General features: G+C 41.5%; 1 protein-coding gene across 2 annotated transcripts in view; it reads left to right on the forward strand.

The window, feature by feature from the left end:
* Positions 1–22,251, forward strand: part of PRKG1 (protein kinase cGMP-dependent 1) — a 508,829-nt gene that overhangs the window by 171,110 nt on the left and 315,468 nt on the right. The gene's annotated exons all lie outside the window — the stretch shown is intronic.

A 22,251-nucleotide genomic window follows, 5' to 3' on the forward strand; every position in this document is an offset into this window, starting at 1 on the left:
TACTGACTCAGGAATCGCCATCAGTTTGAAGTGGATACTCAAACAGATGTCTCATTACCAGAGCATGGTGGCTCTGGAAGAGTTGCCAATAAGATGCAGAAGAAAAAAAATTCAGTCTCAGAATGGCACTTGGTCAGGGCATAGGCAGGACGAGATGCAATGTGATAGCACAGTGTGGACTCTGTGTGCCTGAGCGACTCTGTCCTGGGCCTGGGGCAGCATGGCTGCTGACTCTGAAGCTGTAGATTGGATCTGGAGCTCCAAAATGCATGCTGCTGGCTGTATTTCTCCCAAACTTTGTCTTCAGTTAGAAAGATGGCATTGCTGGTCTCAGTTTTTGCTGTTGCCTTGTCCAGGCGTGCTATTGAAGATTCCTATGGAGATGATTTAAGATATAATGCTACTTTAGGATGAGCCAAAGGGTTTACTCACAATATTGGATTGTATGAGAAATTATAGCTGTGTAACATGCTATGGGGGCTGTCCAGTGTTCTCTTGTACACTTTTGAGCAAGGAGACTGCCTGTACTTTCTGGATGGTGGAATAGCAGTGTATGATTTGTAGTTGTTCCCGTTAAACCGTGGTTGGCTGGTTGGTTGTACTTGTATCTTCTGAGTTTGTGTGAATATAGGACAGAGTTTTACTTTCTGAATTGCCTGTGAACAGTATTAAGTCCTTGTGCTCAATTAAATTAGCGTAGCAGATAGCTAAAAAAGCACTACTGAAATTGTAAAGTCAAGCATACGAATACAAATATTAGTGGCTCTTAGTTCTGGGTATCCTGACCTTCAGCACAAACGTCCTCTACCATGTTGCTGCCTCTGGCCAGTGCTGAGTTCCAGAATCACTGTGTCTGATTTTGACGCAAAAGGTACAGGTTTCAAGTTGGGTTATGGGTTAGGATGCAAGTCTCATGGCTTCTCAACAGGACCGTTCCCCACCACACCACCAACCAGGGTGGGGGATACATGGCCTGAGACAGATCTGGCAAGTCTGTCTAACTCCCAGCTTTATGTTTCAAATCTCCCTGTTGATTGCTGCCTACCCAGTCCCAGTCCACTGGGGCTTATTGCTTACATCTACAACTTTCCACCCTGTCCCATGGCAGGAAGGAGAAATATTTTCAGCAGGGCTGAACAGTGCTTAACTCCTACCTGTCTCTGACAAGATCCATCACCCCGCTTTCCTTGTGGATCTGACCTTCCTGAACATGGAACTCAGTTTCTAGTGGTTCCTCAGCTTCTGTGAACTGTATTGTTCTGGTCCTTCCTAGGCCTTTCTTGTAGGAGCTGTGCCCAAAACCACAATGTCCTTGATACTGAGATAATACATACTTATGGGTTATATGTCCGATCTGTGAGTTATACATCTTAGATGAACTGTCTAGCTACTGAGAAGTGAACTAAAAAAACTTGTTCTGAGTCTCAGGAGAAAAAGCAGATATGTTTTCCAAGGCAACTATTCCAATAAGAAATGGGTTAAGTAAAAAAAACCAATTGTAGGTTAAAATTGTGCAGCATGTTGTTCCAGCAAATTCAGGTGAATATTATATTAGCTGAGTAGCTACTTTTAGAGAATATATACAGGGACAAACTGTAAATAGTATGCAAATACAGCTCCTACATTAATTTGCTATCCTGTCAGCAGCTTTGTGGCAATCCCCAGAAATTATTCTTAATAAATTGCTCATAATTGGTTCCTAAATGTAAGGAAATCATCAGCCCTCACTTGATGAATATTTTAAGTCATAAATTAGGAGTGCAGTGGTGATACAGATCTTGATTCTGTAACCCATACATGCCCATGGAGTTACATGTTCAACACCAGTAAAAGGTAGAAAAATTAGTGATTAAATTGAGCTCATTTAAATGCACTGATATTAAAAAATATTGGCTGAGCAACTCTATGATCAAGAGCTAAGCTTTCAAGAGAAATAAACTGTACTGCAAACTGTGCCTACTTGTCTGAAAATATTTGCAGTTTTTCACCATCAATGAAGTACATGCTCCTGATGGTGAACATGAGTTTGTAGGTCTTGTTTTGTCATAAAGTTTTAATTATCTTCTGAATTGTCATGCTGCACTTTTTCTGTGTGTGTGTGTGTAAGATAAGATTTGATGAAGTAAGAGTGGTAATTCTTCCATGACTTTCTTTCGCTACCAGATTGGTCTGAAAAAGTGGAAATAGGAGGACTTGTAACAAAATCTTCCAGTGTTTGGTAAGCAAACCAAAACAAAACCAAACAAAACAAACCAAAACCAAAAAAAAAAAATGTTTAAAATTTTAATGCAAACTTACTTTTATTATTAAACCTTTTGGACAACTTCTTGCTTTGCCTTTTGCTTGCTTATTTTTGTCTATTCTTCCTGTAAATGGAATTGGATATAAACATGTGTGGCCATTTGGATGTAATTACATGAAGTAAACAGCAGTTGATTGTGGGAACAATGGAGCCTGTACCATTGAAATCCTTTTAGCAGTGCAGCATGGGGGAGGCCTTTCCTCTTTTCTCCTCTGTGAGAAGCAGGTATGAAACAGGTGCATGAAAGTAAGCATATACCATATGCCTTTATAACCCAACTTGCTGATAAACACGATTATCCAAGTAAGGAAGATGTAAATAATGATAATACAATTTAATTTAGGTAAGCATATAATGACTGCTTAAAGGTTTTGCCTTTCATTATCATGCTCTAAGCCCGTAAAGGAAAACCTGAAATTCAATATGTGGAATGAGGAAATGATTTTTCAGGTAAAAAGAGGTGATTTTAGTGTGAAGTAACTGTAGTTGTTCCAAGTTAGTTATCTGCAAACCAGTGACGTTTATCATCAGAATATGCCTAAGATTGAGTGTTGGATTTCAATTTCCACATTTCCTGAGACCAGCTGTACTTCACTGTGTATCCCTGCTTTTTTCCAGTTTCACCTGTCCAATGCTTTAGGTACATCAAACACTTAAAATGCAAAACAGAGAACAGAGAAAATTACAGAGCCTCAGATCTCCTGAGGGAGTAAAGATCCTTCAGCTCACAGTGAAGTTTCTCCCATTACTTTTGCCTCCTAAATTGTGCCTCTAAAGAGAGGGAAAAGGAGGTTAGAGACAGAAAGATGAATTTCTTTGCTACCCAAACTTAACCAAATAAGGAAGATATAAAGGAATAATTCTGTTTCTTTTCCCCCTCTGAACTGCAGGGATCCATTTATCATCTTATTTGGGTTAATTGGACATTTGAGCAGTGGTTTGCATCTTACTTTCTGTTAATGTATCCAATACAGTTTGCCAGGACCTGGGGTTAACTGGACACCAGCTTGGGATACAAGCATGAGTGCACTGGTATTACTGTCATTTGTCTTGACGAAAGAAGCCAGGAGTTAATGAATTAATTGATGACAATGCTAACTCACTACTGTCTGCCGTCCAAGGTTTGCTTTTAGAGCTGCAGGGTTGCATGGGCGAGAGACCTGAACACAGCCTTCCTTGGCTAGACTGGCTGTACATACGACAGCAGGAATAAATTAATGGCTCTCCATATATAGCAGCTCTTGCAGGCGGTTATCTTTCTGATGAAATGTCTTCTGGATCCCTTGGGATTTAATGAATCCCTTTCTCCCATTGTAAAGTCCCCAAAATAAACCGCCTTGCAGGAACAGGCAGAGATTGAAGGAGAAGGGTCACATCTTACCACCCAATTTCTGAGGGGTGCAGGGAAGGAAAATCTTCCGTATTTCATTGCGAAGAGCCTCGTTCCCTGCAAACACCTGAAAAGCAGGCAGCAGGAGCAGCTGGCAGCTGTGTAAAGCCATGTGGGTCCTCTGGTCTTTCCTCCCACAGGAAGCCTAAGGCCAGGCCTGCCTGCTGCTTTCAGGAATTTGGCTGCTTGCCTTTTTTTTTTTTTTTTTTTTTTTGGTGTGTGAGTGTGGAAGGGGTTATTTACTGGTTGGAGGGCTCTGGCTGCAGAGGTGACTTGCAGAAGCAACAATATTGCCAGGCATGACTTCTTGGAATGTGTATTTGGTGCAAGTTGTTTCAAACGGTGCTATGTGTGGTTCTGGAGCTAGGTTGGGTGGTGAGATGGCAGAAGGGTGCAACACATCGTGTTTGATGTTAAAAATTAGTAACTGCGCTGGTTTGATCTTGGGCAGTGAAATTCAGAATTGTCACTAGCTATTGTTTGCTCTGTTTTCCAATCTTAAGAACATTTCTTCCCCTGTTGCTTCTCTGTCTCAGCCTACTCCAGAAATTGCTCTGATGACAAAGCAAAGCTGTGCCACCTTCTCCTCCATGCTTTTCCTCTACTTCTAAACTGGCACACAAACCCAGTTCATAAAGCACAGCAAACATGTCTCTGCTACTGAAAAAGGGAGCAGGCACTGAAAAATACATTTAAGATTGTGTCCATGTAAATTGTTAGATGGTATTTAATGTGCCAGCATACGTAGACTGGTATTTCTGTGAGTGTGTTTGACGTTTGTATACCCCTTCCTCCTGAGACATATGTTAGGTGGACCATTTATATATATTTATTTTATCTTTTTTCCTGGTGTTTTTATGTCATTTTTTAATCCTGCCGTCTCAAGGTACCCAGAGTAATGTTTCCTCTCATATTAGTGTGCTTCAGTATCATCCAGTCACAAATGTGGAAAAGCATTCTGCTGAAAATGTTAATTTGGGATTTAAAGTGTGCTAACTCTTTGCTTCTGGTTTGTATAGGAAATCCTTATTTCCTTGTGTTTGCAGAGATTCATTAAAAAAAAAAAGCAGCAATGCCACAGATAAATATAAAACTAGAAGGCAAACTGGCAAGCAAAGTGCTGGCAGAAAGGACAAGTATCTTCCCATTCTTAAATGTGTAGTCCTCAAATATGTAAGGCTCTGCCTAACTTTTGAATTCCCAAAGATGCCTTGAAGTGTCTGATGGATGAAATGCTGTCTCCAGAACATCAGCTCTCCCTCCCTCAAAAGGGGGTCTGGCTTGCAAGGCAAGATCCTGAAGCTGCACACAGTGTTACTGGGATGGGAAGCATATCCCAGACTTGGCCCTGAGCTGGGTACCTCCAGATGATGGTATTTATTTTTTTTTTCCTGTCCGCCAATGAAAGCCAGGCTGCTGCTGCCCTTGCATTCCTAACATGCAGCAAGTGAGCAGCCCTATGCCCCCACACTGTCCATCTGTGCTCTGTGGAGAGAGAGCCAGGACCGGCAGCAAAAATGCTTGCAAATTTCAAGGTTATATCCGCTATATCCACATTCTCCAACAGCATTGCAAAAACTAAGTGTGCTTTGGTATCTCTTGCTTTTAAAAGACCAGGATGAAGGCTTGAACAGTATGGAGGGAAAAAGAAGGGGGAAGGGGATCAGGAATGCTAGAAAATAGTTTGCCTTCTGGATAGGCCAAGATTTGGACCTAAACTTTTGACATTTAATCCCAGACCTTTGGTACATTCATGGGGCATTATATGTCTGTTACCATAGCCATCATTCCCAGGCTTTTGGTAAGGGATGAGGGAGGAGAATCCTAGTGCTTTCTACTGTTGCCAAAGTGGCTGTTGAACAACATAATTAATGCGTTCTCCCTGCCCTGCACCACGGGCGCTCAGATTGACAGGCTGTGCGAGCTGCATGTTGTGAGAGGGTTCTCCAGATGACTTTTGCGTTAATCCTAATCACTAAGATGGATGACATAGTGAGGAATAATTAACCAGCCTTCAACCTAGGTGGTATTAGAGTTTCTTCAGTAGGAGGTGGGCATCCAGAATCCTTCAAAGTAATGTTTTAGGCTCAGGTAGTTGGTGGACCTTCAGGTAGTTACCAGCATATTTAGGTCATCTGAAAAGTGGCAGTCTTGCAGGTGGGATTAAATAGTTTATTTAAAATGTATAAATCCCTCCTAAATCTCTGAACTGCTTGTGTCTTGTATTTCCCAGTCATGGCTGTGTTGCTCTTGGCAGTAGGGAAGACAGAGGGGCTGTCTTTAAGAGTAGCTGTAAGTGGTTTTGCTTTTGTCAAACAGCTTTCCTTATTAATGGCTCAGCATGACATCGCTTACTCGGTTTCAGACCTCACGTTTCAGCTGGCAGCACAAAGAATTACCTCCCTGCAATTCAGCTGGCGGTGATCCTGTCCTTGTTGACAGCCGGGAAGTGTGAGTAAGAGCCATTTAGGCTCATACGCTGCACTGGGTGCAGAATCATTCTTGTCGTTTCCCTGTAGAAAACTTCAAAAAGATATGTAATACACCCCTTCACCTCTCCTGCACAGGGATGGGAACATTTCAGGATGGTTTGGCAGAGAAGACAAATGTCAACATGGTCTGCTGGTGTGCAGCCTTGTGGTCATCAGTGAGCATCAGCTTCAGCTTGGTGCTGCCATTTGGCTTTGCTCTGCTTTTCGTACTCTGGTGTGTCATTGTCCGCACATTTTTGGCAATGGGCTACCTTACCAGTTGTGTGTAACTTCACATGCTCACTGAAGATTTCACATCTTATTTCTCCATCTTGTTGCCCACTTCGAGGGCTTCTCCTGTGGTTGGAATTCTAATGTCTGTGGCCATGTTTTCTGAAGAGGCACATCAGTATAAACTGGTGTGATTTGATTGGGTCTTCTGGATACTAAGTGTCATTCAGAGTTTGCAGCAGGTGGCTTTGGTACTGTACTGCCTACATCAGTGTCCTCTCCTCCCTTTAGCCTGTCCTTTCTGGACTTCGATAGCCGCCAGTGGTGTGGTGTTGTGGATGGTTAATACTGCCGTGTCAAGCGATATGCTCTTCTTGGAGGATGTGGAGCAGGGGAGAATTTCTTGGTTTTAGGAGGCAGTGACCTCTGCATTAGAAATGAATCCTTTGCTAATCAAAAAGGATTCTACCTTCAGTAGAAGGTGAGTAGGGTTTCTAATTACTGTTCGTTATAAGTTGTTTTACCCAGCAGAAGTTCTCAGCTGTAGTTGCTTTGAGGCAGTTTTATATGCTTTATTTTATACAATCAAATTTGCAAAAGCTGAAGCTCAGAGATGGGTCAACAATTTATCAAGAATGGTACAGTTTTCTATTTCCAAAGAGTAAATCATGTTAGCAGAGGTGATGTTCAGTCATGAGATCATAAATTAGAAAGGGCTTGCCCATCCAGAGCTTAATAAATACATTTTTAGGAAACGCAGCTTCCTTCCACGTGTGAGCTTGGAGTATCCTCACTGTTTCTCTATGAGATAGTTTGCACTACTTTGATGACAAATACAGTGCACTAGAGAAATCCATAATCGTCATCTGTATTGATGGCTCTGAAGTGTTGTGCAGGGTACACTTTTCTGTTCACTAGTGTTCAATAAAACATTATATACTTGTTATTAAAAACCTGAAGATGTGTCAGGGCAATTATAGGTTGTAGGAGGAAGTCAGCCACTTGGAAAGGTAGAAAACGGCGTTATTCAAACTGCTCAGTAGAAAAGAAATAAATATATCTTCCTGGGAAATAGATGGGAGTTAGTTCCTGAAAACACCATGATAAATAGGAGTAAATAACCTCCCTCAGAGGAAAAAAATCTATGTAAAAGTTCAGCATTGCGATCCTCTTCGGCTTTTTCTCCTCCTTCTCTCATCTCCCTCTGCACTCAGTGAAATAAATCAAATGAGATTTGTGGGTGGTTCTGTTTCTTTTGCTTTTTTTGAGAAGCTCTTGTGCATAACCTTTCCAGCTATTTTGTGTATGTTCTTCCTTAAATAATGTGCCCTTCTGCAATTTTAATCTCCAGCTACAGACTTCAGTCTAGTGTGAACTTTCCCTGATTTATACAATCATGTGTGTTCACTGAGAGCTCTTGGCACTGGTTTGTCTGCTATATATGAGTTAGGGCTTGATTCTTCCAGGTCTTCTGAATTTCATACCCAAAGCGTTCTCTGAGCTCTTTTCATTATGTCCTTGTTCTTCACCAGGAAGAGATCTGGGGAACAAATAGCCCTTGCAGCACGAGGGGCTGAGAGGCACTTAAACTCTTCAGCAAACTGATGTGCACAAGCAAATGTGCTGCTTCGTGGTGAAACCTGGGCTGATAAAAGCTGCTGCTTTGCTTGCACCAGACAGAAGCAGTTTTGGAAGTAAGTAGAAGGCGTTCCATCAGCTGCTGTCTGAGTGTAGATGCTTTAAGGTGCCATTTCACATGGCTATATGGGAAAACAACTCTCCTTTTCAGGTAATGCCTTCTAACAAATGCATCACCTGACTTGGCTGAGATTTGTGAGAAGTTTTGAATGGGGAGTGGAAAAAAAGCCTAGGTAAGAGTATGTGCATCTATGCTGGGGAGAAAAGTCTGCAGCCTTTTAGCCTGCACAAATGGGAACAAAAATACTTGCTGCTGGTGATTACCCTGCAGAGTTCCTGGGTTTTGCTCGAGGAGCAACCCAGGAGAAGGGGCTTTTGTCCATGCAGAGGGCATCATGGGGAAATAAATGGTGCATCATTTTGCATTTTAGTGAGATAGAGGACAACTCTTTAGTATATGTTCTTAGAGTAAATGCTGCAGCATTCCTAACAAGCATACAGCTTCTTGATGTGACATGGGTAAGCATTGAATGTAGATATGTAGGAGTTAGGAAATTTCCAGGCAGGAAGAAGTGTGAGACCAAGCAGAGTGAAAGGATTAAAATTGCCATCCCAGTGGCGGTACTGAAAGAAAAGTGAATTGCCAATGTTTAGCATCAGGTGTTCAGACTTGGGGCTTCTGCATATTGAAATACCTGTTGGCATCTGCGGCTGTTGCCCTGGGGTGTGGCCATGATAGCAAGCATTTGCCGTGTGAAAAGAATTTTAAATATGTTAAGCTTGTTTCCTATCCAAAATCAAAACTCCTAGTCAGATTTTGTTGGCCTGTGTGCTAGTACTTGATAAATTCAGCTTTAATGTTTGGCCTTTATGCTTTCCATGTAGTATTCATTTGAGTAGCAATACTAAAACTTTCTTCTGGTTTGCTGAGGAAAACTTGCTTCGTCGCACTGTGTAGCTCAAAGCTGCTGACTGTGAGCTGAAAAATTTTTGTAGGCAGATGATCAGATCTGTCTGCTTTGTTTTCTGAAATTGGTTGTCCAGAGAGAGCAATATCAGTTATCCCCCTGCCTCTTCCACAGTCAAGAGACTGGCAACATTAATGCAGAAGCAAAATGGGACTTGCCAGTCTATATTACCTCCATCAGTTAATGTCAGTGTGCTGATTCTTGCTTCTCTCTGATGTCTACAGCCAGTAATAAATCACGTTTGACCGAGCCGAGTCAACATGCTGATTTGCAAACATGAAGTAGCATCTAATAAAAGTATGCATTTCAGATTTTTAAAGAGTAGACATTGGATTAACCTGGAGTAGTGTAAATTGCAGCTGCAGTGAGTGAACTGAAGCTTTGCTACTTGAAAGTTCAGCATATACTTTAGGTATGCAAAACTAATTAAAACTGAATTTTCTCATGTTTTCAGAAGAGACTTCAAATACATTTTACTGAGAAATCACATCCCTTTATATTACAAAGTATTTCCAATCTTATAATTTTCCCATTTGTCAACTTTGATTGTAAACAAGAGCTCATACCACAAGCAATCTTTTTCTCTAGCAGTGATCACCCAGCAAGCCTTGTAAGAATAAATAATTATTCTTACTTTATTTCACGTGTATGGTGCCCAATACTGTATAAAATGTCTCCAAACATCTTCACAGCCCTTTTAGGTTGTGTTGTCTATGGAGGAGGGGGAATGTTACCATGTTTGTACAACATGGGCAGCCCCTATTAGTCTGATCTCCAGCCCCAAGGATATCTATATCCAGAAATGATACTAACCCTTACCCTAAGCTTTCTTTTCCAAAGTTTGGTGTAGTTTTTATGTATACACATTTCATCCCATTCCTTGGTGTGGTTCAGAAATCCTCAGGCACTCCGTGAGCTGATACGTCTTCGATAACTGCAGAGGGGCATTCTACAGGGCAGGCTTTTCTGGTGCATGTTTTCCATAGTGGTGTGGGTCAAGATTGTTGCATTTTCTACAGAAAGACAAAAGTATGACTGGTAAAAATAAGATTGAAAGAAGGGTTTCTAAGTGCTTACAACTGGCCCAGTGTGTCTGCTGAAAAAAGGTCCACTCTGTTGGACCTTCCCATGACAACAGACAAGCAGGCTGGCCCTTCTTTTAAGAAAAGAATGAGTTTGAGTTAGTTCTAGTCTTATTCTAGGAAGAAGAGGCTACGCTGCACAAAAGCTAAGCTAGACATGCTTGTGCTCTAGTTTCTGTGTATGGAAAGTGTCTTTTTGGACGGACACACATGCTGCTCTCACCTGAGCCTACCAAACACCTAACTGCAATTTTACAACTTTCTTGACACCCTTTAGCAGTGTGTCTGTCTTTGCTGCTGTAGGAACAAATGCTATATAATGTAGAAATGCAAGTCCGCAAGAGGAGGGAAGAAGAATGAAACATTTAGTTTAGATTAAGCCCTGGTTTCTTGCCTCAGACCTGTCACCTTGATTCTTAGGTGATGACATTTGATCATCTAAACAATTAGCTCCTGGATGATAAATTCTTCTTTGTCGCGGAATAATTACTGTTCCTATATATTTAGTTGCTCTCTCTTTCTTCATGCTTTTTAATCTTTGAACCAAATGACCTCCAAGGGTTCGTAGTGCATGCATTTTTTCCAAATTGTTAACTTCTTCATGTTCTCCAAAACAACTCCCTTGTTCCTTTTTTCAGGTGTTAGCTGCAATCTGGGGCAAGTTGTCCATACGTGGCCTTCAGAGAATCACAGCCCCCATACTCTAGCTGATATTTTTAGGTTCATAGTCCTTGTACTGGCAGTGAGACTTCCTGATCTGCAGCAAGGAAATGCAGTTGGTCCTTTCTGGTTGGCAGAGGATACATTCAGCTCAACCTTCGTTTTAGTTCGAGTTGTATGCAAACTATTTCTGCTTGTTGCTCTCTCTTTTGATTTTCCTGTAGTAATTTCATATCCTCTCGGAGAAATCAGGGACAGGATCAAATTTATTTGAGAATGGAAGAAAGTATAGCCTAAACCATCAATACTTTCCCAAAGCATCTGTGTTTTGCTTGCTACCATGTCTTTTGAGGCACAGGCAAGGCAGAATGACTTTGTTTAATCCAACCTTGCATGTGTTCCCTGTTTCTCAGTGAACTCTTGATTTTTATAGCTGTGCTTGTATACTGCAGAAGGAAACAGCCTGTGTCAGCTGAAATGCTCTGGACAGCCATGGAGATTTGAGAGCTGCACTTACTTGCAGTATGGAGAGTGGATTTGTGAAGTGGTGCTGGGCAATACAAGAGCAAAATCTGTTAAACAAATGGAAGTCATTATTAGGTACGTGCCCTCCACAAGTTTATTTTGAAACCTGAATCCTTGAGGCATGTGAGGGTTTCTGAGGAGTCACCGGTTTGGTTGCTGCTAACAGGTTTTTTTTTGTATTACTGCTTCTCTTGATTGTTCTGGATGGTTTATGACACACTTGCCATTTTTTTAATAAAAATTGTGCTGAGGCAGTGATGCTATTTCCCCCTCTCTTCCTAGCAGAATAAAGCTATAAACTGTCCTGTCTTCACCCATAGGGTGCTTTTGACATGTTAAATCAGAGTTGGGAGTCTTCTAGGTGCAAAGTAGACTAAACAACAGGCTAAAGTAACTAAATGATAGGCATTCATCTCCCTGTGAGGCTGCAGTATAGAACCTGGAAGGAGGGCAGCTCCCAAGTCCCCTTGCTGCACATCCCTTGCTGCACATTTCTTTCCCTGCTTACAGAGCTGTGAGGTGTCCAGGCTTATAGCAAAAAACCCCTCTGCCATCTCGATTTGCTCTGACAGTGTATTTCCCTGTGTTGCATTACCAGTGATAGACTTTTCTTGGATGTGTGACTGGCTGCATCGCTTTCCTCCTGCTAACCTTGCTCTGTTCAGTGAATCAGATGGGTTTGTTTTCAGCAGATGTTTCTGCCTCAGATCAGTGGAGAGTCTCTAGATGATTTCATTCCTTTCTATAAAGTGATTGAATACCAACTGGAGGTGTAGCAGGAATATTCTTACCTGCCAAGATCTAAAACAGCTCCATTCATTACCGTATTCACTCATAGTCCTGGTAGAGAAGCTTTATGCATAAAGCTTGAAGAGAACAGCATTACTGCTGTACGTGCCTCTCCCAGAGGCTGACGCTGATGTGGCATAGGGAGAAGTCACATTGTGGTACCTGAAAGGATCTCTTCGGTTTGACAGGAGGCCACCATGATGCCAGCATGGTGTGCCCTGGCAGATTAAAACAGATAAGTCTGTGCTATTAACCACCTGATCTCCTTGTCTCAAGGGTCCTGCTGCAGAGCATGACTTGGGGGAAAGCTGAGCATGTATCCGATAATTGGGAAGGGCTGGCAACTGAGTAAAAAGAGGAATGACTGCGGTGTGTTGGTTAGCTGATTTTTTCCCCAGTTTAGAAGCCTAAAGAAGCTGATGACAGTTCTTCAGTTTGTTTTGAAGGTGGCTGGGAATCTAGCAGTGTCCGTCTTGGTGGAGAGTTTAGTTAAATGGAAAAGGATTTGTTTTCAGAATAAATTGTTCACGTTTTGCAGCACTGCTAAGTTTTATTGACCAACTATTCAAAACCTTTTGTGTCTGGACAAGAAATGAAAACACAAACATGCTACTGGTTCTCTGTAACTCAGAAACCTGGGCTCATTGCAGATGTCAGCTGAAAACATTGATTTACTCAAGACCTTCTCTTACTTCTTCAAAGTCACTCGACTGAGAACTTTGCCTGTTGGCTCAGGCTGTGGTCCAAGCTTTTCTTCCAGCTGCCAGGTCCATGAAGGGGACCATAGTTCAATCTCATCCCAGGTATTTATTTACCAGTAATATATGGAAAATAGGGAAAGAGAGCAGCTGCACTTTTTGAACATGAGATGTGTAGTCGTATATGTAGACTTGCTGTTACTTGGCACCCAGAGCACAGTGTGGTAAGGTGCCACATTTCCAAAGACAGTAGCAATGGCAAGAGTACTTTTTTCCCTTCAAATGTGCATTTTATAATGGTAATACAATTGTACAGCCCTTTTAGCCCCTCTTCTTTTTATAGATAGAGGAAGAAGATAGGATTGTAGGATGCCACAGGTCAGAAGGGACCTCAGGAGCTCTCAAGTGCAGCTTCCTGCTCAAGCAAGCTCTGTGTCAGACCAGGCTGCTTGGGGCTTTAATCAGTCTGGTTCTAAAAACCTCCAGAGATGGAACCTGCACAAACATCACATGTTCAGGCTGGAGTCCTTTACGTTATTTGCCACCAGTGACCATCAGAGAGCCGCAGAAGTGAAGACAGAGGGCCCAGCCTGTCTCCTTTGCCAAGCAGTATGAGTTCGAAGGAGCAAATAAGTCTTCATCTCCAGCTGCCCCCCAGGTGGATTATCCATACAGTTCTCTTTGCATTATTTAACATCCATAGTAAGGTGCTAGGAGAGGTAGTGAAGCAGCACGTACCACATCACTGTTGATGCAATGCCCTTTAAAAGCATTATAGCATCCTAGTACTTGAATGAATCCAGCTAAAATTGAGCTTTTCTGGTACTGCATGAAAGAGGTAAAGACTTCTCTGGTTATTGCAAGATCTCTACCTTGAAACTTGGCTCAGTTTTTAAGTATTTTTGAACTTGTTCATGCTTAGTCTTCCGCTAGCTGTAGGTGAAGAGTACACACATCAGCTGTCTGGCACAGACCTCAGTCCTCTGATCTGCATCTTTATATGGGGCTCAGAGGTTTGGATGCTTCCCAGCCTTTAACTACCTCTTTGTTAGGCCAGAAAACTTATAATCTGGGGACACTTTTTGTTTACCTAACCCTGTGATCAGAATTGACCAGGACACTTACATTGTCTGGCTGATGAGCCCAATGGGCCTTTTAACTTACTGCATGGGTTTTAGTCCCATAAAGTGTCTTTAAAGGATGTGACCAGTATCAGAAGCTGGAAGAGCTATTCAGTATTTCCCTTGAACCATTTTTGTCTTTGCAAAGTGTCATTTCCATTCAGAGCTATAGGTGTTTGTCAGTCAACTGAATTATATGTTCTAAACAGTATTCAGAGTGTATTTATATGTGGGTGTACACATGTATAATAGAGTGCAAAATATTATCCGTATGTAAACTTTTATCGATTTTAGTCTTTCATTTTTGTGGATTTGCAGTTTCCATATGAAGTAGCTGTCTCAGGTTTTCGAAAATGTGTCTTTTTTTTATTGTTGCCTTTCAAGCACATGATTACCGTGTGTAAAAAGGGAGAGAAGGGAATGATGCTTTTGCTGTTCAAAGGGGATCTCAACCTCTGGTTTTGTTCTGTTGTGTTTAATAAGAGATTGCAAGGACTGCATGTCCCGATATCACTTATCACATTTCATACCAAGTCTGGTTTTCATTTTAATTCGAATAAAAAATTAAAATTGACTGGTCAGTTCCACTGTTTTAAATGTTTATAGCTTCAACCTTTTTTATTTGGGTTTTTTTGCTAACATTTTGAAATACTTCCAAAATATTTTGAAAAGCCAGGAAATGAAAGCCAGAGCTCTAAAGGGGGGGCGGGGACGGGGACGGACTGCAACTAGAAAATAAGTTTGGGTAGCGTCATTTAACAGCTCTTCAGAGCAGGTGACAAAAAAGGCGTTTTCTCAGTGTATTCACCAGAAAGCATCTCAGTATTTTAAGAGAGATGAAGTTAACCAAGTGTCTTAGAAGGCCTGAGAAAAACCCAAAAAATCAGGGTTTCTCAGCATTTGAAATACATCAGTAACAAAAATGTTGTTATGGAAACCCTGAAGACGAGCGTAACATTTCTTGTCTGTTGCTTTGTTTTTTGAAGAACTAAGTCTGTGCAGTTTGGAGACCATCAAAAACCAGAGATGCTTGTACCACTGGGAGCAGAGCTGACCTTCGGGTCAGCAGTCTCCATCTGTCTCCTTCATCCAACTTCCAGCCTAGGTGCCATGGTACAGACCTGCCTCTTCATTCCTCTTCTCTTTATAAATCATAAAACTAGTTTCTTCCTATTTTGAATGGTAATGTGTCATTTTTCAGAGTTCCAAAATACAGCTGGAGCCTGTTCACACTTCCCACCCTAACACCAGGTTGCCTGAGGGGCTGCTGTGGCCCATTTTACTAAAGACTGAAACAAGATATCATATAGAAATATTCAAGTGTGGATTTATCCAAAGGAATCTCTGAATACCCTGATGTGAAAGCACCCATACCCGAGGCAAGCTGGCTTGCAATGTGTTCTGTCATTGTATGGGTTTGCTGTGAGCCAGGGTAATGAGTTGTTCATGGGGTAAATTTATTTTTAAAGCGCAGTCTAGTTCCTGCAGCCTCCCATCGCAGCAGAGTCCTGGCCGTTATATCCATCAGTGTACAGATACATTGGTGGGTGGTGTTCACGAGAGGCTTTGAGTACCAAAAAGGGGCAGGTTGCACTTGTGGCATTGCAGTTGCAATTCCAGGTTAAGAGCTGCTCAGCCAAAATGGGAATTTGAGTCAAACATTGCAGCTTGGCTGGGTGGACTGACTGCATTCTTCTACAGAATCATTTGCTTGTGGGAAAAGCAATTTGTATTTGAGGTTGCTGAGTTTGTTTGTTTTTGAGATTCTTTATCAAGGTAAGACTGAGTCGAATTAGAGAAGCAAACACAATTTCCCTGAAAAGTGTTCAGGCTTTTCAACATTTTATGTAGGATAAATATGAAACTCACTTAGATCACTTTTTTTTCTTATATAGGTCTCAGAAGCAGTGGGGTAACTGTGTATGAGGACGAACCGACATGACTTGTGTGCATCTCCCACTGGCCGCAGGAAAGCGTGTTCTCTTGAATTTCACCTTAACTGTTTTAGTTCCCCAAAAATCAAATTCTAACTGAGCACCCCCCCAACATGTAAATCACAGTTGGGATTTTTTTTTTGGCATGCTGTGCTATCTACTTGAAAATTGAGAAAGTGTGGAATTAGCAGCTACAAACCCTCTTATGCTGGAGTTGTTTCTGTGTGGGTGCCCCACAGCAGGTACAGTGGGGGATGGTGAACAATTTTTTAGTGTTTAAGGGAGGACTACTATGTTATATTTATGTGTGTGTGTATACCTTAAATATGCCTCTTTGCACCCAACTCCTCTCCCTGCCTCCCTTTGTGCTGTTCAGCTGTGCCTTGGCCCTTGCCTTGCAGCTCCATGGCTGCTCTTATTCCTGAAACCTGCCTGGCTGGGGCTTGTGCTGGGGCTGCTGCTCTGCAACTGAAGCAATGGGTCTCACTGCATCCCATGCCATACCTTGTGTATCAGCCTAAACAGTCATGGGCTTTGACAGCAGGGATAAAGAGTTGTGCAAACCAAATTTGACGTTGTTTTCCTGAATTATCCGAGACTGAATCAAGTGGCTTTTTTTTGTAATCCTTCAGCTGATCCGCTGGGTAGTAAGGTTTGTGTAGTCATGCAATGAACGTGGTCTGCTCTTGCCATTGTTACATGAGTAAAAGCATAGTCTGCCATGTTGAATCCTACTCAGGAGCCTGCCTATCTCTCCATCTGCACACTAGTCCATCATTTTTTGAGCATCTTCAGTGAATCAGGCAGACTTGTTAATTTTTTGGGAGGCTCTCTAGTTGAAGGGGAGAAACTAAAATCAGTGCAGTGCAGACAAATTCACGCTGATCTTAAACAGTGCTGTCACAAGCAAGATGTATCTGGTAAGGAATTGCAGTCAAGGGAAGAGGTTTATGGCCTTGCAAGGCACCTGTGTGACTCCATTAGTACTCACTTGCACTGCCTGTAACAAATCTGTCCCAGACAAACATCATTTCCTGTCTGTACTGACGGGCTGTTTGTTTTTTCCTTGTGGGATATATTGCATTTTGTTTTTCTTCTTGGTTGGTTGGTTTCGTTTGGTTTGGTTTTGTGTTTGTTTTTTTTTTTTTTTTAATTATTTTTTTTTAAAGACCTGAATAATCTTCAGGAATGTTGTACTTAAGACAAAATGTGATTTGACTTTAATTGCTTTTTTTTTTTTTTTTGGTATTCTCTGTCTGCTCAATAGCTAATGATCTCCTTGAGTCCTTGTTACTTTTGTTTGCCAACTTACACCCTATTTTAAGAGGTTCTCTAGCAGCTTTTTTCACCATCTTACAGATTTTAACATGGTCTTACAGCCTCATTGCAAACAAACTAATTATATGGTGCTTGTCAATGCAAGTTGCACAATCCTACATGTACATCTTTAGGCTGAAACAAACCTTATATCAGAAGCAATTTATAGAGTCACAAAATAACAGATGTTGGAAGGGAGTTCTGAACGTCACGTATCCATAACCCTGAACACATATATTACAGTTGTAAATATATTGGAATTTAAGCATGGAAAGAGGATATGTGTATGTGTCTGTATTTGAATGTTTTATATGGTGTTTGAGGATGTGCAGCTCCACTTGGGACTGGTTCCTCTAGGTTCCACCATTAGCAAAATCCTTATAATAATAAAAATCATACTAACAACGCGCCCCCCCCCCCCCCCCCCCCCCCAAGTTTTAGATCCTCCCAGCCGTAAGCCACCTGGCTGGAAGTGGAAGATACCCATTTAATATACTTTAGCATCAGAGTTTACTTGTGAAGTTCACAAGAGAAGACAGTTGAGAATTAACATCTCTGCAGAGGCAGAGTATTTCTTTTGGGATCATTAGCAAGCCAGACAGTATCTATTTGCTTCTCACTTCAAGAGTGATGTTAGCAGAGTGCTTTGCAAGAGGTTTGTTTCAGACGGGGAGGTTTGACCATAACCTGTAGAGGCCTTTGAACTAAATCTGAGCTGTTAAAACAGCATCAGTCCATCCCTTCTACTTCTCTGAGGGTGAAATCTTGCTTTGAGTTGGTTTGGGCAGATCTTTCGTTCTGTTAGGTATGACTTTTTCAGCATGACTTTTCTGTCCAACAGTCTTGTTTGCCACTTTATTTGTGCATGCCCACAGGCTATATTGCCATGTGGTGTTGTCCAAGATGTGCTGACATTTGGGACAGCTTTCATTGTTCCCTTCCACCAGCCAACCCAATATGTGTTTACCTGGGTTATTTTCTCTCTGTGCTGCCACATTTTTTACGTCCCATTGCTCTTCATGCTTATTCCCTGCTCTGCTGGGTACGTCTTGTGTTCTTTATGCTTTAGTTAACATTCCTGCCTTCCTCTTATCTAGATTTTAGTTCCTACCTTGAAAGCCCAGAGGAAGTTTCTTTATCCTTTTTTCAGATGATCTCAATCCTCCGAGCTTCTCTCTGCCTCTAGGCTGCTGTTACAGATTTTGACGATCACCTTCTTTGTTTCCATTCCCTATTTTTTAAAATGTTTCTGCAGACAGGGTAGAAATTTGGATGCAGATCTGCTCCTATCTCCAGTAATCATTTCTTTAGAGTTAAGTCTTGACATGAAATCTGAAAAGTGTTACTGTTACTCAGTGCTTTGGGCTGCCAAGATTGTACATGCTGATTCATGGTTTCAAGCCCAGTTGCAAAACCATTTCTTAAAAGCAAGCGTTAAAAATAGTTATATCATTTTTGAAAAGGCACAACAAAACGCCTCCTATGTTGCTACCAGGTCCCAACCAGTGAGGAGAGGTGGGGCAACATTGGTTGGTAGATACTTACTGGTTTGTAGACACCTCAGCATGGGTTTCCGCTGATGTCAGAGAGGCTGGTGCACGTCCTATCTGCTTAAGTCTCCTAAATAAACTTTGGCACTGGAAAATCCCCCCCAGCAAGGTTATTGGGTCAGGGAGCCCACCGACTCCCTCTTCCCCACTGCTCCAGGGTAATTGGCAGTGTGCAGTCTTAGGGGAGACTGTCCCAATGGTCAATCAAATTCAGACTGTCTCTCCAAGAGTGTTTTATAGGGGGTAAAATAAGTTTGTTCAGCTAAAAAAAGGGTATACTGGAGCATATAAACAGACTTCTCATAGTTTCACCAGTTATGCCAGCAGGTTGTAGAGTTGTAAACTCTTCAGGTCTTGCTTGATTTACTGGTATTCCTCTCATCAGATTTTATCAAATAAGCAAAAAGCTTACTCTAGAGCTTTTTATAAGTATGTTAGAGATGAGACTCTGCAGTATTATTGATCTCAAGACTGACCAGGTGCTGAGCATTGTCAAGCCCCACTTTTAGTTCCCTGTCATTTGCAAAACTTTAAAAGGTTGAGTTTTACACTTCTGCTGCAGATGACAGCTTAAAATGAAATCATTCTGGAAAATGTTGTCAGAAGTTCTTTAGTATTTTCCAGGGAGTCGTCTAAGGAAAGATGCTATTTTTCACCATATTCAAAATACTCTTGCAGCAATTCGCATTGTTGCCGTATTTTGGAACATGACAAAAATTAACACAATGCATTATTTATTTGTTTCCTCCTTCTTACTACAGTTGGTCTGCCAAAAGTTACCCAAATTTGGGTAATGGATAAACATGTCAGGGCTTACAGTTTCCATATGCGCATGGTCTGAGAAGCAGCATGCGCTCAGTGTGAGTTCTGGCTTGGCGAAGGCAGGGGATGCTGGGGAAATAATGCTGAGGTGGGGTGAGACAAGGGCCAAAGGGTCTAAAACTGTCTGTGCAGTCTGCTGGGAAAGTGATGGAACCTGGGACAGGGAAAGGAAGTAGCCTGCTTCTGGTAAGAGCCACTGGGTTAGCTCAGCTGGCAAGGTTTGGATATAAAAAGCCTACTGTTTCTCATGACTAGCTCTAATGCTGCATTGCCTTTTTGTAACTTGAGGACTATTGACCTGGTGGTATGTTATGGTTTAACCGTAGCTGGCAACTAAGCCCCACACAGCTGCTTGCTCACTCCCTCACAGTGGGATGTGGGAGAGAATCAGTAAAGTGAGAAAACTTGTGGGTTGAGATAAAGACAGTTTTAATAGTTAAAGCAAAAGCCATGTGTGCAAGCAAAGCAAAACAAGGAATTCATTCGCTGCTTCCCATGGGCAGGCAAGTGCTCAGCCATCTCCAGGAAAGCCGGGCTCCATCAAGTGTAACGGTTATTTGGGAAGACAGATGCCATAATGCTGAAAGCCCCTCCCCTTCCTTCTTCTTCCCCCACTTTACATACTCAACATGATGTCTTATGGTATGGAATATCCCTTTGATTAGTTCAGGTCATCTGTCCTGGCTGTGTCCCCTCCCAATTTCTTGTGCCACTCCAGGCTCCTCGCTGGCAGGGCCTGAGAAACTGAGAAGTCCTTCACATAGTATAAACATTACCTAGCAACAACCAAAACCACCAGTGTGCTATCAACACTGTTCTCACTCCAGATCCAAAACACAGCACTGCACCAGCTACTAAGGAGAAAATTAACTCTATCCCAGCTGAAACCAGGGCATGGTATTAATGACATCCCATTAAAGCAGATTACAGGTGGCATCTCCTGACTTCAAAACAGCAGACAGGAAATCCCCTAGATAGCCCCAGAGCAAGCAGGGAGTGTAAGAGTATCGCTTCATGTTTAACCCTGAGTTATCTTATTTCTTCTCTTTCCCCAACCTGAAAATTTATTACTTTGTTTGCATGTCCTGTGTTTGTGAGTAATTCATGGAGCTGTGAATAAAGAGGCACTCTGTTATCGCTAAAACCCTGGAAAAAATAAGTTTTCCAGAGAAGGAGACGTTGGATAACAGGGAAAGCCAAAGCAAGACACTGCTTAAATCTGCTGGCTGATTTCTGGGACAACCCATTTCCATTTTGCATGTGCCATAGGTGAACACCAGTAAGGATGAGACCCACTGGTTGTAAAAGGTTGGGTAATAAAGTTCCCCATTTTCTGAGCTAAAACTTGCCAACATGCTGACTATTTGAAAGCTATATTTGAAATTGGTGGAGTTGAGCTTTCAGAATACAACATATATGTAATAACTATAGTTAAAATAAATTAAATTAAACTCAAAAAGGAGTCTTTTGTCTTGCACAGTCCTAAGTAGGTTCTTCTGACCTAAATGTCCTTGTTGCTGTGTGGTGGAGTAACTCATGCTTCATCCCAGGTGCAACTTTTGAAAGACATTTAAAGTTGTTCAGGAAAATCTCCAGGTCCTTAGTGATACTTCCTAAAGAAAACTAATTACAAAAAATTATTATTCTGTTTTCAGAGCAGAGCTTGAATAGCATCCAATAAATAAGGCTGCAATCCAAGTGTGGAACAGCATGGACGAAATAAAATATTGAATAGTCATTCATGAATTCTGCACTGAATCGTGGGAATCCTCCCATCCCTCCTGTCATTTTGGAGTTGCATGATGAAATCTATATCCTAATGAACGTATGAGCTCATGCTGAACCCTACTTTGTTATTTTCCTAACTTCTGCAATGTAAAGTGTTTTTATGTTTAAACCTTACATGGAAGTGTAATGAATAATTAGTGTCCTGAACATGTAAGCTCACACTGAACCCCACTTCGTTATTTTTCTTATTTCTGCAATATAAAATGTTTTTATTTTTAAACATTGCATGGAGTTGCAATGAATAATTACTGTCCTCCCAGGAGAACCTGTTACACACCCCCCCACCCCAAGGTCTAGGATGTGAAAAGGGACCAATAATATAAAACCAATTACTGTTATCCATATCTCAAAGGCATTGCTAGAACATACAATTGAAAACAAACAATTAGGGCTTCCAGATGTCTCTTGTTTATACACAGGAGCAGAAATAGAGGAATATGAGGTAGAAATGTCACTGCCCCATTCCTGATGTTAAAGGCTTTACTGAATGGCAGAAGAAGGTGTATTATACTGAAACTTCATGCTGTATAGAAACACATTTTTGATTCTTAGGTATCATCTCAGATATTCTTATATCTTTAAAATTAAAAAACTAAGGGGCTGGTTTGGGCTTGTTCGTTATGGAAGACTTTGACTTGAAATAGAAAGTGGCTTTCCACCCATGCCTCTAAGCTGGTAGGAGAAAGGGAGAGCTAGTAGAATTTTTCCCATTGTATAAATTACATGCAGGCTGACAAATTCCTGAAGCCAACCTAATCTGTTTTCTTCTGCATCTGGGAAAAGAAATTAACCATTTAATTATTGGGAGAAAAAATTATCCTACTGAGTCACATCACTGCAATTTATTGTTCAGTTTAGTTGAGGAACATGGATGCAGTTTAGCCAAATATGTTATTTAATGTGTAATTGGATGGACTCAAAGTGACAAAGCACCAAATGGCCATATCAAAACAAAAATGGCTTCT

Source organism: Falco biarmicus, chromosome 9, assembly GCF_023638135.1.
Source record: "Falco biarmicus isolate bFalBia1 chromosome 9, bFalBia1.pri, whole genome shotgun sequence".
NCBI classification, from domain to species: domain Eukaryota; kingdom Metazoa; phylum Chordata; class Aves; order Falconiformes; family Falconidae; genus Falco; species Falco biarmicus.